Source organism: Dreissena polymorpha, chromosome 3 (genome assembly GCF_020536995.1).
Source record: "Dreissena polymorpha isolate Duluth1 chromosome 3, UMN_Dpol_1.0, whole genome shotgun sequence".
Taxonomy (NCBI): Eukaryota; Metazoa; Mollusca; class Bivalvia; order Myida; family Dreissenidae; genus Dreissena; species Dreissena polymorpha.
Genome location: NC_068357.1, coordinates 16,203,813 through 16,221,314, shown reverse-complemented (window position 1 = coordinate 16,221,314; position 17,502 = coordinate 16,203,813). Strand labels below are relative to the sequence as shown.

Genomic DNA, 17,502 nt, shown 5'->3' with positions numbered 1-17,502 from the left:
CAACCTAATTCAATAGGAACAGTCAAGAGCTTGTCGTTTGGTAAAAAGTTAACGCATTACCCAACAAAAACGATATTTTATAAGTACTCTAGAAATAATGTTGGGAAAGGAGATATTACTCAAAATGATAAAATCTTACTCTATCAAAGCAATGTCTTCATTTTTCTATTAAAATTTGAATTTCCTTTGTATATGCGTTGAAATAACTAAGCAGTGTACCAAGTGGGAACGAAAGCGAACTGAATATTCTCTTGAACAGGCCTCAGGTATCTAACCGTATACGATAAACACGACTGTTATACGAGGACATTAACCCTTTACCAAACGACACATTCTTGACTTTCCCAAATTGAAAGAAGTTGCAGACTACAATAACAAATGTTCTCAAATAATACTTTGGTTGAGATAAAAATAGAAATTGCTCATCATGAGAACTTCTCCTTTTATCACAATAATTTCTAGAGTCGTCTACCACAAATCCGTAAAATCTCGTTTTATTTTGGTAAAAGGTTAACATATGCGCGTACCTTCTATAATTTGCAGGATATAGCTTGAAATAAGTTTATTGATTAGTAGATAACTAATTGGATCTTCTTTTTATGCAACAAATTAAACCAGAGAAAATGAGACTTTGCTTATGGCGGAGAAATTGCTCGGTATGGGTAATTTCTGCATTCCATCCACAAGTTATAAATTAAGATTTTTCATAACCCCAACATTTACACTTACATTTACTTTTACTTACTTTGCCGGACGTCACTTTATGGTACTACATTGAACCAAGCCAAACGACAGTTTTCAAACTCTCTGAAACCGAAAAAGTTTACTGAAGACATCTGAAGATGTATTGATATAACAAGTAACTCAAGGCGTTGAAAAAAGCAAGTGGGAAATGCAGAACACTCTCTTTTAACCGTCAGATTCAAGAATCGAACATTTACAGCTCAGCATAAACAAACACAACTGAAATATTGAATGCCAAAAGCTACATCCGATCTTGTATTTTACGACCACCCTGAAGCAAGCATAAATATCTGAAAAAAACTTTTGACAGTTTAACACAGAATGCTTTCTACATGACTAGCATCCTGTTTTAAGCTGTCATTTGTCTTATATCTTCTAGAACGCCTTTACAAGTTTTTGAAGCCGGTCGTTTAAAACAAGATTGACTGTATACATTACTAGCATCCTGTTTTAAGTAGCCATTTGTCTTATAGAACACCGTTTTAATTTCTTGAAGACATCCGTTTAATATAAGATTGACTGTATATGTCTCCTATATGTTCCTATATATCAGATGACGGACAGTGTGAGGTCCGATGTGACACAGCTTCTGGTTTCACAGCGCCAACCTTCCAGCGTTTTGGGCTCATGCCTGACGGAACTCCTTGCTCGCCTGGGTCCGAGACATTCTTGGAGAAATACAGCCTTCCCAGGAGAACCGGATATACGTACCACTGCGTGCAAGGCCGGTGTCTCGTGAGTAAAGTAATCTGTGCTATGATAACATAACATTTTGGTTGATATAATATGTCACCAGATGACACATATTCGACCTTTCCAAATTCAAAGAGTTTGCAGACGACATTTTATTTGCAATCCATTTTGCAATTATACATGTATTCTGAACTGTCTCGAGAACTATTCTGTAAAAGAGTGGTTTACTTACACAAGACCAGGTCTTGTTTTGTCTTAAACTTTCAAATACATACATATTTGCGAAGGCCCCGTGATGACTTCATACTTCACAGTTCATAGTTCATACTTCATATTTCATAATGTATTCTTCTCGTTTAAGAGCATAACGGCGACTTCACAGTTAATTCCTCATACTTCACAGTTCAAACTTCACGGTTCACTGTTCAAACTTAACGGTTCACAGTTAATACATCATTCTGAACAGTGTATACTTAACAAGTCACAGTTCATATTTCATGCTGAACAGTGTATACTTTACACGTCACAGTTCATACTCCACAGTTCATACTCCACACTTTATACTCAATACTTTAAAGTTCTTAATTCAAAGTTCACACTTCATGGTTCATGTTTCACACTCAATTTCACATTTCATTATTAAAAGTTCATTATTAACAGCTCATACTTTACACTCACAGTTCAGTCTTCATAATTAATAGTTCGTACGTTACAGTTCATACTTCACAGTTTACTCTTCACAGTCCACACTTCATACTTTTAACGTTATAACATTCGCGCACTTTTCGAATGATTATGACGTCATACCGCATACTTCCCAAGGATAATCATTACAAAGAGTCACACGTACGGTCAGTTACAGAATAAACTTTTCCCCGTACGTTTCTTTCTGTAATATCGTCTTCATTGGTTGTAAAGTCATTCCTGTTGTATCGTGGTGTAGGTAGCTGAGGCATACAAAGAAGGCTAAACTTAAACAATGAACTAGCAAGAATAAAATATGAACTGTAATGTATGCAGTATGAACTGTCAAGTATGAACTGTGAACTATAAAGAATGAACAGTGAAGTGTGAAGAATGAAGTTAGGAATGTGAGGTATGAACTGCGAAATGTGAAATATGAAGTGTGAAGTATGAACTGTGAAGGCACCATGGGGCTTTCGTACATACGACATCGGTTCTTCTACGGCCTTGCGTCAAACCAAAGTTGCAGCGTCGTTCTGTAAGCATGGGAATCTCGATTCATAGGGCCTCCTTGGGCGCTATGGTTAGAGTACTGGGCTTTAAACGAAAAGGCCCCTCAATGCATGATTTATAATACCTGTCAGTTACAGATTGTATGAGGGGACGTTTTATCGCTGATTAGCGATGGGTTTATTTTACTGTCAGTTACAGATTGTATGAGGGGACGTTTTATCGCTGATTAGCGATGGGTTTATTTTACTCTCAGTTACAGATTGTATGAGGGGACGTCTTATCACTGATTAGCGATGGGTTTATTTTACTCCCCATGTCAGTTACATATGGCAACTTTTCCAAGCACATCCAACTTTTCACAGCATATCGGGTTGCCGGGGGTGAATCCGTTGTATACCGATAGTCATAAAGTTGTAGGGTCACCAGGGTCGAGGTCGATTTAAAATGAATTTCTCCGTTATAAATGGCAAACAAAGAAAAGAGACTGTTATGACAGGTACAATTATAAGGAAAATGTATTAATCACAAGATATGTTGATATGTACCAATATTACACATACAATCAACATTTGTAAATTGTTAATCCAACATGTAAATAACCAATCTACAGTAGACCAATATTTCAAATAAGGTTATACATGACATGATCAATACAATCGAAAATAGGAACATCGTGTTAACTTTTAAATGGAAATCTACAATAAGAAAGTGACAAGACTGAAAAAGGATTAGTTAAAAGCTATTTATTTAAGTTCTTTTGCACAGAAATCATAAGGCTTATTTGAAACGCTCTCGAATCCGTTTCCTGGGACTAGAACTAGTAATTGGTGTCTTTGGGGGTGATGTAAAGAATGATCCCACATTGGGGATCGAACCCTTTAACTCCCGATCGCTAGGCGGACACAATATCCACTACACAACTGCGAACAAACAAGAATTCCAATAATTAATGAAATACTTCATAATAACCAAATTAATTTTACAAGTACAATATTTCTAGTATCACTATTCGCAATTACAATCAAGTAGGCTAAACAACAAATTGAATATAGTATGTCGGTGACAACTTCCTAACTTCCTAATTCAAACATAAGGCTAATGAATGAAAGATACGAAAACATATTACAAAACTGTTATTTACTGCGAACAGACATGTAATTCACTACCGACGTTTCTAGCTAGATGCGTGCTTGTAGGTTTTAAACCAAAAACAAAATACCTAATTGATCATTCAAGCACTTTACATTGTGCTGTTTGTCTATTATGAGCGCTAATTCGTCTTTATTGCGTTCATAGTCATTTAAAATTGATTGGGATATTGTAAATAAAAGATATATTTATTACACCATTGTGATCAACACAGAACTGAACAGACCATGATATCTGATACCAGGTATTTGAGGCTTGCAACTATTGTATCCGATTGAAGCAATATGCACGCTCGACCGCCGATAGACGGTAAACCTTTTGAAACAGTACCCCGATATATTTATGAATTTCGTAGTTCATATCTGACCAATAAATGACGAGCTATTTGATCACGTGGTGATATTACAAAGCTTTGTGATAGACTGCGCATTTGTATCGAATCTAGAAGTGCGGTGGTCGAGTTAACCATTTATATTAAAAAAGACAATATAATTGATTATTCCTGCTCATCAGATTATGTAAGTACATGTGTTTCTTTAATTATTTTATGCATGTTTTATTTCAGTTGTTTGTTTGAAAAAAGTTAATGCACTGTGTTTACTGGCTAAGTCGCAGAGAACAAAGACCTTTATATAACAGACATTCATTGCTCAGCAAACTGACAACCGAGCGCTTAAAACACTCATTAACACATTAAGATTGTTAATAACAATATCAAAATAATATAAACAGAACAGATCATGCTCAGAATACCCTTCGACAACAAATATAAACGACTAATAACGAAGAATAATTAATTGCTTTAAAACAAAATGGCCGACAGTAGCTGAAATAATTCGCGTTCAGAATAAATCTGAACGCTGAAACTCCGGTCTGTAAAAACCATAACGAAAACTGAATACAATGCTATTATATCGATTTGCTTAAAATTGCAAAATAACATAACCAACTCATAAAGGTTTAGTTAAGAAGTCCATTTTTACCTCAAATCGCGTCGAATTGAAGTTAAAAGGCATAATTTGTTTCAGTTAAACTTCTGCTTAAATCACAATACAATCATTGACCTCTCGTCATGTTATGAAATATTTAAATATCAACCAATCAGAAGAAGGCATTACAGTGTAATAGGCTGGGTTATCGATTAAAATCTACCTGCGGTATACAGCGGGCACAGCGATTGGAATGGAAAATGTGAGTAGTGTGTTGATTTAAATTGGTCAGGCGTGCAAAATTGAAAGATTCATTACATAATTCTTACGGAACATTATTGAGAAATGAATTATCTACACAGGTATGTAAATATTATTGCAATCCGTTGATACTAACTGTCTGATATCGGGGCTTGAATGTTGCGCACCAAATTCCTTGCGCATCAATATAGACAAAGAAGGAAAACTTTCGCTATTAAAAAGATAGAGTGGACTATTGACGCCAAGAGTCTGCCAAAGCAAAAATCATCAAAAGACTCTATGTCGGCAATTTATATTGACTACTGGAACAGGGAAGAATCTACAGGTACACCGGCATCTCCAAAATCAATGTCACGTGACCCGAGTCCGCCGTTAGATATTATCGCATATCGCTATCGCGAAGACGAGAGTTTCCAATCTGTGTTATCTATAGGTCTTTGCAGAGAATAAAGTAAACAATACTATATGGATTAAATGCAGTCTACGAATCACTTAAAATAACACGTATGAACGAAATATCGCTTATAGTTAAAAACAATACAAATGCAATCCAAGTAAGCTATTTCATGTGCAAGTAAAACGATAAATACACGTGTTTGATGCGCAATTGATTAATTGTATGCGAGGTAGCGGTATCAAACTGTCAAAAAGGACGAATTGCTAGCAAACTTTAGTTTCTCTATAGAGATCCTTATATTTATTAAAAATATATGTGTAAAATACACTAAGTTCATGAATTGCATTGTTATACATGGATGGTTTTTTTTCGAATGCATTTATGTAAATCCATTATTGATGTCGGATAACTTATAATATTTTATGCACACATAAAAGATTTTATGTCATTGTACGATTTCTTAATTGTTGACATTATATTGGTTCAAGCCTTATATTTAATTACTTGTGTATAGCCTCAGTGTGGGGTCACATGGGCTCTTTTGACCAATCAAATTCAGTGTTGGCCATTGTGGCCCTTTGTATCCTTTTAGACTAACGAGGAATCCAATATGGTCGAAATTAACAATTACGCTCTTAGGCGATACTTCCAAGGATTAATTTTAATAGGATATGATGCCGTTGCATTCCGTTTATGTGAAGGATTATCTCTCGTTGTACGAAGACTTACACCAATGGTGTTATCCCGTGTGATACTAAGTTTAAAGGGCAGTTGAACGAGTACACATGCTTATCACTATCAGTGCCGTGTGCAGAAAACTTTGCGACGTATACGCAGTCTACCGTGAAAGGTTTCCAAGATGGCGGCGCCCACAGCGTAATTAGCGCATATCGCCAGTCACTTTTTTTTATGCTGATCAGCTACACAGTTGTCGCTGCCCTGTATCAGTCATACTGATTCAGTTCAGATAAGTATTCAAATATCGTGTTAACATTTGTGCCTGACTTTAAGTTCTGGCTGTTTATATTATTCTTTTTTCTGCCTTTTTTAGAATGATGATCAATTCGGGTCAGCTCTATATATCTTGTATATTTATTATTGTCTTATTTAATTTAAAGTTCAGCCTGGGCTTATACTTTATGAATATTTACGACACATTTGTATTGTCAGTTTAGCTGGGTTTCCCACTGTCACATTAACAGATGTCTTCACGTTTTTATGAAATAAACAATGAAACAGGGCTCGAAATTAACACTCGCACACTCGCAAAATGCGAGTAAAAAATACCGAATGCGAGTCAAGTTTTAAGCCACTAGTATTTTTTTGCAAGTAAATAGTGAAAAGAAATGAGTAGGTATAATGCTGCTCGACACATGATCACTAAATCTTAGGTCAATTTATAGAACGCCCAAGAACCCTTATGCGTAAGCGCGCACCTTGTATGTAGACTGGTATATACAGACACGCGGATGGTATTGGTACAAAGGAAGTGAAACAGTCGACTATTCACACATGTTCATTGAAGCGAAAAATAACTTGTCACTTTATTCCCACAGACGGATATAACACAAAATATACATAATACAAAAGATAAAGCAAAGTTAACCGTTTAGTTAGAAAAAACAGATTTTAAATCCTTCTATGAAAACAGTGAATTAGTGGAAAAAATAACTTAAAATAAGACTAAAACTTGTTATAGATGAAAATGGTCGATCAACCTAATGTGGGCCCTTGTGGTACAAGGAACTGATATCTTTGTATGGTTGCAGAAATAAAATGTGTATACATGTTAAGTACTTTTATTTTGTTTAAATAGAACTAAACTAAAAACCAAGGGTTTTTTATGTTTCCATCAAAATTTGCGAGAATGTTTTTGATTTTGCGAGTTGGTATTAAAGCTGCTCGCAATTTTTTGCAAGTAGAAAAAAAGTTAAATTCGAGCCCTGTTATCCAATTGATTTTTCAATATGTAAATATTATTTTCTGTTATGTCGCCTTATCAACTTGATTAAAAAAAAAACCTGAATCATCAGAAAAAAATACTTTTGTTTTACTTTTGTTTAAATTACATCCAAAAAAATGTGCACAGATCACATCAAAATGGCCTTGAAAAAGTCTATTTTCCTGTACATATTTTGGGAATGATTGGAGATTCCTTTTTTTAAATAGAAGCAGTTAAATAAAATATGCAAAAAATATTTAAAAATCGGTAATAATTACGGATCGTCACCTTTTATGAGCCTTTAAACAAAAATCCAAATTATGCAACACTTGTAATATGCGACATTTGTGTCCGCATGCCTGTTGACACACAGATATTGTCCAATAGCTGCATTCATGCATAATGTCGTTTTATATAAAAAAGAAACATTAATTTTTTTCAAACCAGCAAACGTGCCTCGTGTAAATATGCGTATCGTAGACTATTTAATTAGTGAAATTCGATTTTCAACAGGATGGGTTAAAAATACATTCAAACAGTACAATTATATAATTATATTATTTACATGTTAACGAAGCTCAACAAGAGCAGGTACATATTTCTATCAGGCGTCCCAACAAGTCTAGAGGCCAAAGTCGATTAACAGGTTTAAATTTAATACATTCGCACGCAAATATAGAAAGTTTTACAGACAGGGTGTGGAGCATTTTTGGATAGGCAACAATTAAATTGTTTTTAAATTAAATGGGTAACTAAGAGCAACAAATTCGACATTCTTTTACCATCAATACTACTTTTGTAAAATGCACATAATCAAATGTTACGTTTTATAAAGAACTAGAAGGAGGAATGTCTGAAATAATACTTTTCTCTTAAACATTTATCTTTCTATTATCTACTTGTGACCGCATTTAATGTACAAAATGTATTCGATGTTATGATATACATGAACATTTATAAATGTGTTCCATGAGATGAATTATGAAATAAGTGCGGCGAGACTTTTGACTGGTTCAAAAACTATCGATCAGGATAATACTTTTCGAGTACATTTGTTCATAACTAGTGTACTGTCAACAAATAAGCGATACCTTAAAATATGTTCATCTCATAGAGTATCGATTATATTGATACTGTTAAAATTTGCAGGTAATAACTGCATTTGGATAATATTTATTAATCTGGTCGGTACCAAATAGAAAACTAATATATTCCGAAATATGATTGACCCTTTATGATGCAGTTGAAAGCATGCAGGGTATGTCCACAAGTGAGTTTTTATACCGTTTAACTTTCTGTGTTCCAATTTAATTATGTTAAAGGAAACACACTTATGAAACGCCTCGTGAAGATATGTGTCCGCCGCAAGTACATACTGAAACGAAAAATAAATGCATTTGACAGCATTTGAAATGACAATAACTTTTTAAGGCGCGAAAACGCTGAATATTTTAACTGATTAGAGGGTTAATAAACAATTTTCAACATTTGTTCGATATGATTAAATTATGTGCTTGAACATTTTTAAAATTTTAAACATTTATTAGTGATGTATGTGGCAGAAACAAACACAAGGCCAACTGCAAACCAAACGTATTATGATAATAATATTGACAATACGTTATGATTTGTAGAACGTTTCGATTTCTTAATCGCATTTGCTATATGATGTCTTATAATTTAATACGAATACTGTTTGTTTTCGTTTATATATATATGTATATATATATATATATATATATATATATATATATATATATATATATATATATATATATATATATATATATATATATATATATATATATATATATATATATATATATATATGTGTGTGTGTGTGTGTGTGTGAGTATATTACATTTGACAAGATATACACGAAGAGCACTATTTTAAATAATTTGGAAAATTAGTATATTCCATAATTAGTATTTCGTTCTTATTGTGAAGGTAATCATCTTTTAAACACTTGAGAATCTAGCATTTTTTAAGCTTTTTGAATTACAACTATAAGGTTCGCGGCAATGAGTGATAATGATTTTAATTATGTAAATTCTATTTCATTTGGGTATTTCAATACTCCGATAACTGTTATGAACACATAATTTAACTATATCCTCAATTTCGTTCATGATGTCGCTCGGATGGTAGAACATATGCATGGGAATAACAATTGGCTATTGTTGAGTACTTGTGTACGAATAGTTTAACGAATAGTTAAACTTACACCTGTTATCTTCTTTAGCTACATAAATAAACAGCTTTTATCCCATGCATTAACTTTGACATATTATACAAAATTATAACTATAAATCCGTTAATTATATAAATATGCATGTGCGATGAACACGTGCGCATTCAACCTATTACTTATCTTTCTCATTTAAAGCTATACAATTATGTCGTATGCTTTATTTATGAATTATTCAATGAAGCAGTCATTTATACGAAGACGTACTGACAGGCTGAGTAAGCATTCACCATTGGCTTTTGCGTTATATTTGGTACAATGCATGAATATTGAATCATTAAAACAAACACTGGATAACGTTAACTTATATGAGATTTTCGATGTGTCATTGACTTAAACAATATCAACAAATAAACAGTTTTGGACAATTAATATAGTTTACAAAATATAAAGTTATAACATTGATAACTCATAAGATTCTATGTTTGTATAAATACAAAAGAGTTGCTGATTGTATCGCGTTCGGTTTCTGACACGCTTGCAATTTCTCAATCTATTAATGTCAATCAATGCCGTAGTCGTTTGAAAAAAAATTGTCTGAAGGGGAGGTCAATGCCGAGTTGCATTAAAAACCGCAATTCGAGTTATGTTCGTTTTGTTGCTTTTAAATCATTTGCATGTTAGATAGAAGTTGCAAATTATTAAAATATAATTAATTCATATTTCTGTAAATTGCAACTGGAAATTTGTCAGAGCGTTCACTTAATTGAATTGATACCATAAATGTATATGATGCGAGGAGAGTTGAGAAGTTGGCGCATCATGAGAGCGCTCATTAAATAACAACAACAAAAAGAAAATCGACATCTATACCAAACATAGTGAACATTACGTACTTTCAAGGTAATGCTTATTTGGTGTGGCATAGTAGAAAGTTGGGATGTAATTGTCGAATATGGAATTTAACGTGACAAGCATATACTAGCCTCGTTATGTTGCATGGTCCTTAAATAACTAAAACATTCAATGGGGAAGCGGACAACGACAATGATCGAGGCATGGTATAGGGGAGATAACCCTGGGTTATGGTTAGGTTAAGGTCAGGTGTCGGATTAGGGTTATGGTAACAATATCATGCCTCACTCGTTGTCGTTGTCCGCTTCCCCATTCAATGTGTGCTCTATCTATTATACATGCAATATCAGAGGTGTCAAAGTTCAGGATTATTCCTGAAATCAGGATTTTGGCCCTTAAGGACCAATTTTGATATTGATATAAATCAGAGGATTTTTTTCTGGAATTTTAAGATTATTGTCACAAAATGTTATCTTAAACACAAATTATTTTACTTTGACATATTGTTTACAAAGTTATAAACACTAGTTAACAAAGTTACATGAATTATTAACCCTTTTTTGCTCTGGCCCCCAAACGATAGGCTTATTTTCAGGATTTTAGATTTTGGCCAATTGACACCCCTGAATATTTTGCAACACAGTTAAGCCATTTGGCAGATACATAGTTAATTACGTGATTAATATAAATCTCACTTTTTCTGCACACATATGTAACTAAGTCATGTCTGGATATTGGAAATGTATATAGAAAATACAAGTATCAGCTATTTTGAAGTTAAGTTTTAAGCATGTTTTATTTATCTTATAATTAAGTTTATATAAACAAACTTCTGTGCCATCAATGATATATACTACGATAATATTACATCACTCTACGCATATTGCTTTTTCTTCATAATATTCTCCACAAATTAGAAAACGAATCCTCAATGCCACTGGATTATTTGTCAAGAAACTAGGATAACAATCCTTCTTTGTACATTACTCTAAGTCCACTTAATTTAGAACAACGCATGTATTGATCACGCATTGATCACACGTAAAATAGCACTAAGCCGAGACAGATAAATATGCCCAGCATGTTCTTTAAAATCTTTAAAACAGGCACTGAGGCCATGACCGATATTTCAGTTTCAAATGAAACTATTTCGGAACATGCATTGTTTATTTAATGCACGAGCGCCAATCTAGAACGTTCTGAACCTGAGGCGTGGAGTAGGTTTGAATAGGCAGCATAACATATTGAACCCATATTTGCATTTAACTTAATTGACAACTGAATTTCTGCAAACTGAAATAGCTATGTTACAAAAAGTGGTATATCAGGTTCTACTTTGTGTTTGTTTTGTATTTTTGGGCTGTTTCAATTCATTGAGCAATAGGTCACCTGACATATATATATACGACCTTGTACTGATACTGAGTTCACTCCCGGTAAGGCACATGCAACTTGGACTATACTGCGTCTATATTTAGCATTTTGTCTGCACGCACAGTAAAACAGTTCAAGGTAAATAACAAAAGACAAATCTTTACTTTATTAGATTGTGCGAGCTCGTTTGCAAAATATTGATAAATATTGAGATTGGACAAATAAAGCGGCGTTGGTCGTTGAAATGTGTTTAAATATTATTTTGTTCGTTAGTGTCTCTGTCTAGTGACATATATTATGTCCTTGAAGTTATATTCAAAACAATAGGACTACGGAAACAATACAAATCGGTTAAGTGGCATGAAACATAGTTGCGTGTTGAGGTCAACATTGATTGAACGGCCCTACTTTTGTCAGGAGACATGCTAGATTTAAATTTAGTTTCCATTGTGTATTTTGATTTTTTGTTTGATTATGTCCTTCAATTTATATTTAAACACAGAGGCCTACACAAAATTAGCATTCTGTTAAGCGAGCAAAAACACGTAGCTTCACATTTTGCATGGTTAATTGAAAGAAACCCTTCCAACATAAACGCAAAACATAGTCGAATAGACATGAGATAATTATTGCAAGAAGCATTGACATCAAATAATAAAAGAAAAGTTTTTGTAAGTTTGTATAATTTTTTTTTGTTTACGCGCAATGTTATTTATAATGTTCATAACAGTTAACAAAATGTACGGATGTCGTTTTGCAACCAGTTATAAAAGCTGCCACTGCTTTCTAACCTTTGGTTTTATTTACTATTTAATCAATATTACAAGACTCACTAATACTAGTAAATGTGCGGCCTGGGCTGGCTAGTTGTGGTTTAACGGAACCTAGAATTGTATCCCATTATTATTACTGCATTTGTTTGACAAAGTAAGCAAGTTAAATGCTTAGTAACAGCGAAATACGCTTAGATTTCTCGGGACTATTATCGAGCCCCACACTGGCTCCGCCAGTTATTGACATGATAAAGTCATAAGTTGTTCAATATAATTTTTATAAATCTGAGAGATTTCAATCCAGTAGTGGATAATTTTAGATACGCTCTTCGTGGTAACAGTCTTTCTCGATAACACATCACAACTTGTTCACGGTAGATACGTCATTTGTAACAAGAGACGAGACAAAAAAAGTAACCGAAATATTTGGTTAATGGCCATGTTTTCAAATGAGATTGATGTGCATCTCTGCAAATTAATATGAAAATACACAGTGTGGAAAAACACTGTGTGCTATTCAACGCATGTACATATATTCACGTGTAGTTTCAAGTATACCTGTATACGTTTACGATAATACCAATGTGTGATTGTTATACATATATGTACACTTAACCACAACATTAGCACGCTAAATTGCATTTGAAGTTTGTTTTAAGTATTTTTTAATTCATTACAGGTAATTTAGCTCAAGAGAACTACGTCGTACTTCTGACGCTGCCCGAAGCAATCTCGCGTTTTCTCGTAAATGTTCGGATATCGTCGCGGGAAATTCACATGGAATATATTATGTCACAAAGAATATCTCTTTAAATCTATGTTACCATACCACACCTAGCTTTGAAATTTTGGCTATTGTTATAAGAAACACATACAAATGATTTTTTATAGGTTAACTTTATTTTACGAAGTATTTTACGAAATATTCGTTGATTCACCGATTTTAATAGCAATTTCCTATAACCGTGATATTAGGGGAAAAACAACATGTAACGTGTTACACATTGATGTATATGTTATATATTTGATACGGAAAAAGACAGCTCCAGAGGCGAATACGCTTGCCATTATTTTAATGTTGGATGCAACATATATTGATTGCAAAACAAACAAGCAATCATTAAAGTTTGCCTTTTAAACTCTGTTTTTCTGCATTTTATGTTTACATAACCTTTTGCTGAACGAACCGCTATTCTTTGCTAAATATCATAGTAAATTTGCTGTTTACACTTTCGGTCTTATAGGTTTATGGTTAATCTTGCACTTGCGCGACACGTCTTAAATTACATGTGTTCAATTTACCAAAGTTGAACATAATCCTTTTTCTGAAAGAGTATTGCTGGTACAAGGAAGCTTTCGAACTCGTGTTCGTGATACTTACTAACCCGTTAACGACAATGTACTTAAATTGACCGCACGAATGCACGCTAATATCTATTTTCCCCTTTGTGGCCTCCGAGCTAACTAACCCAGATAAATGCCGCTGCTTAACAAAGACTTTTTTAGTCATATGCTGCACTTTTTATACAGACACTAACAATAAGTCAACAAAAAAAGCTCTTGTCAGGAGTTTTGCACAATGCAAATTTCTCGTCGATGAAACAAATTCTTACAGAAAATATAATGCAAAGCAAATAAACTCGACGCCCTACAAACATCGCGCACCTCAATAAGACGCGTACTCCACTACAGTCCCGTCCTTGATAATGTGCAAATAGATCAAGACTTTCTCTTCAAATAATGTGCATTGCATCTATTTTATGGCGTGTTCATGCCAGTTTTTGATCAGATATAAACATACTGCGATAATTCACGATGATAGACCTTGCATGCCCTAGATCTTAAGGTAATGTAAAAATTAAAACTTATTATTTGAACACTATCAGTAAGTATTGCAAATCCATCTTCTAACTATTTGAATGTTCTAACTATTTGTAAAACCAACAATAGGTTTATAATATTACTTATATTGACATCTAACTGGCAACATAAGCTTAAACTGATGCAGTGTTACACAACGCTTACACCAAATCATGTTTACAAGGCATTTGCATACAAAATAAAACAATCAGCAGTGCATTTCAGTCCAAACCTTTTCTACTCATTGTTCTAATTGTGTGCACGTGCATTGCGAGTGTTATTTGCACACAACTATTCAAACATTATTATCGATCTTTAGCTCTGAAATGAATATCCTAGCTTTCCCGGGTCGATACCGTCTACGCGTTTATCAGTAAATGAGATATTCATTGCTCTTAGGTTAGTAGATTCATGATTGTTGAAATGGGCATTTTAACTGGACCGACCCAAGGCGAACGCGCTCCACCGTTACACGTAAGGAATATCCAAATCGATTGCATATAAACGCTTTCGGTAATGGTTTGCTTATGTTAAAATTTACACGTTCCAATATTATACATTCTAGTATATGGCATGAACTGTCTTCCAATATTTACCGTTTTATGTTTATCCAGTTTCACATAGTGATAAATAAAGATTTTTTTATGATTAAAGCACACATTTGCATATTATAAATGCCTGGATGTAGTATTGTAAGTAAATGTTAATATAATAGTATAGCTTAACATAGGTAAATGCATACATGAATATTAAATTGAATGTGTACATATCGTATACGGTCTATATTATTTGAACTATCCGTAGTGAAGTAAAAAGTAAGGTCACTTCCAACAGCCTTGCTGTTGGGCTAGCTCTTTAACGACGTGGTTAAAGTGTCTGACTACCACTCTGGAGGTCGTAGGTTCAATCCCCGGCCTGAGCTCAGTATTTGCACATTAATGGCGACGAGGTAAAAAGGTACTGTGAATGCGGGAGTCGGTCTGAGCTGTTTAATGGTTTCTGGTAGGGCCATGCGGATGCAAGACATGTTGTAGCGGGCGTGTCTGGGCCTTGAATCATTAAAAGAGGGGGGGGGGGGTGTAGTAAAAAGTAAGGTCACTTCCAACAGCCTTGCTGTTGCTCTTTAGCGACGTGGTTAAAGTGTCTGACTACCACTCTGGAGGTCGTGGGATCAATCTCCGGCCTGAGCTCAGTATTTGCACATTAGTACTTTTCTGTATTGCGCTAGACATTGGGAAATTTCAGTTAACCCTCTGTAAAACATATTCGCATTGACAATGATACTTTCATACGAATTATAACGATATACATTGTAGCTAATTTTGAAAGGATTTTACATGTTCTAGGTTTCGTTTATCACTCAAATTTAATTTATGATTTTTTTTCTTCCAAAAGCTAACTATTTCCGGTATATGTATATTGCTTGTAAAAACCGTATTGCAAACATAATAGTTGCATCAAACTTTGACATCGACAACCATCTAGCTAAAGAGAACTTATAAGTCTAACCACGATGTTCACGATGTTTTTTAATCACAGCGTAAGTTTTGATGTATAATCAAAGCCCTTTCTTTGTCTATGTTATCATACAATCTGCTTTAAGTTAAACACAAGAAACCAAATGTAACGAAGGTATATAAATATATTAAGTAGCTCTTTCATTAACAATGATTAATACACCCACATATTTCTTTGACAGTGATATATGTAGTGATTCGTTTCAATTTGCATCGAAAAGCTTTATCGTGATCTTAAAGATAGTAATATTGTTCAAACGCATAATACTCCGTCTAAAATAGGTAAGCTTTGTGTCAGGTTAGAAGAAAATACTTCATTGACCGGGAAGTGAGAGACTAAACAAGCTTTACTGTTACGCGACACAGCTCTTAAAAGCGTTAAATTGACATTGAATGTTGTTAACTTGCTGGTGTGTATCGTACACAATCTGACATACATATGCGATACAAGTTTGTTACCCAAACGATTTGGACACATGCTAGTTTTTTAAACAAACTGTTGCATTTTGATATTCGACCTTAAAGTATGACCTTGACCCTGGAGGTAGCCATATCTTTCTTAATTTTGCTGTTTTTTTCTTCATCATGTTCTCCATTTACATCTGATTTCCATTTACATATAAATGTATCAATTTAAAGACAAACGACGTTTAGAATACAAATGTAAAAGCAAAGTAAAAATAAATTATAAACGAAAAGGCAAAGCGTTCACAATAGAAAACACACATTTCCAAGTTAAATTATAAACTAATGATTTAATATATAGATTGTTAATTTAAAATTGGAGAGGTTTAAATCTACTACCAAAACATTAAATTAAATATTTATTATGAAATTATTTATCATAGTATAAATTATTTATAAAAAGTATATAGATCTAACTGTTAACAACACTTCGATAATCGAGTAGTCATATTTACTGTTATTTTCAATTTTTGTTTGTGTTTTTTATTCAGATACCACTGCCATAGGATGACAAAAATAGTGGCGTGTGTTTTAACTGAATAGTAAATGGTTGACAAAAAATACTGGATTGTTGTGTTCAACAGGCTATACTGTTCGTAAGAATCTTTAAGTGAAATTATGGGTATTTGTCACTGTTGAATTGAGCTGAACATAATTAACAGGTCAAAAGGCTTAGTTAAAATGTGGTAACTGACCAGTTATCTGCAACTCATCTTGCTACCAGTTGTTTATAAAACATATACATTATATTCGATATTTTACATGACTGTCCCAGTCCTCTAAGCCGAGCGGAACTGCCTTTTTATTAGGATCGGCGTAAGTGTTCGTGTGCCTTATGAATAGATATCGTTGCAGGAAAACGATTCATTTCTGTCGTCAGTTGCCAAACGAAAGTACGGTTGATATTCAAATGCATTATTTTTCTCTTTCCGGGAAATTGTTTTTGTATGTTGATGCTGCATTAACAAATCTAAGTGTATATGAAGTGAGAACACCAAAAATTAACAACGGTTGCGATAGACACATACAAACATAACATATACTGTTAGATGCGTCTAATGTCACTTTTAGAGTTACTGGTTCTGCAAAAACACGCTATTGTCTCTGCATGCTAGTGATTTATGTGTATATGCTCATTGGTGTTTGATTGTTGTA

At 33.8% G+C, this 17,502-nt stretch overlaps 1 protein-coding gene across 2 annotated transcripts in view; it reads left to right on the top strand.

Annotated features, from left to right (window-relative positions):
- The first annotated feature begins 4,148 nt into the window (after nt 1–4,148).
- The window catches only part of LOC127873053 (uncharacterized), an 85,490-nt gene continuing 72,136 nt past the window's right edge, over nt 4,149–17,502 (top strand). The window contains exon 1 of one of the 2 annotated variants that reach the window (XM_052416617.1): nt 4,149–4,301. The gene's annotated coding sequence lies outside the window, so the exon portion shown is untranslated. The remainder of the gene's footprint in view (nt 4,302–17,502) is intronic. The other variant, XM_052416615.1, reaches the window with a different exon arrangement.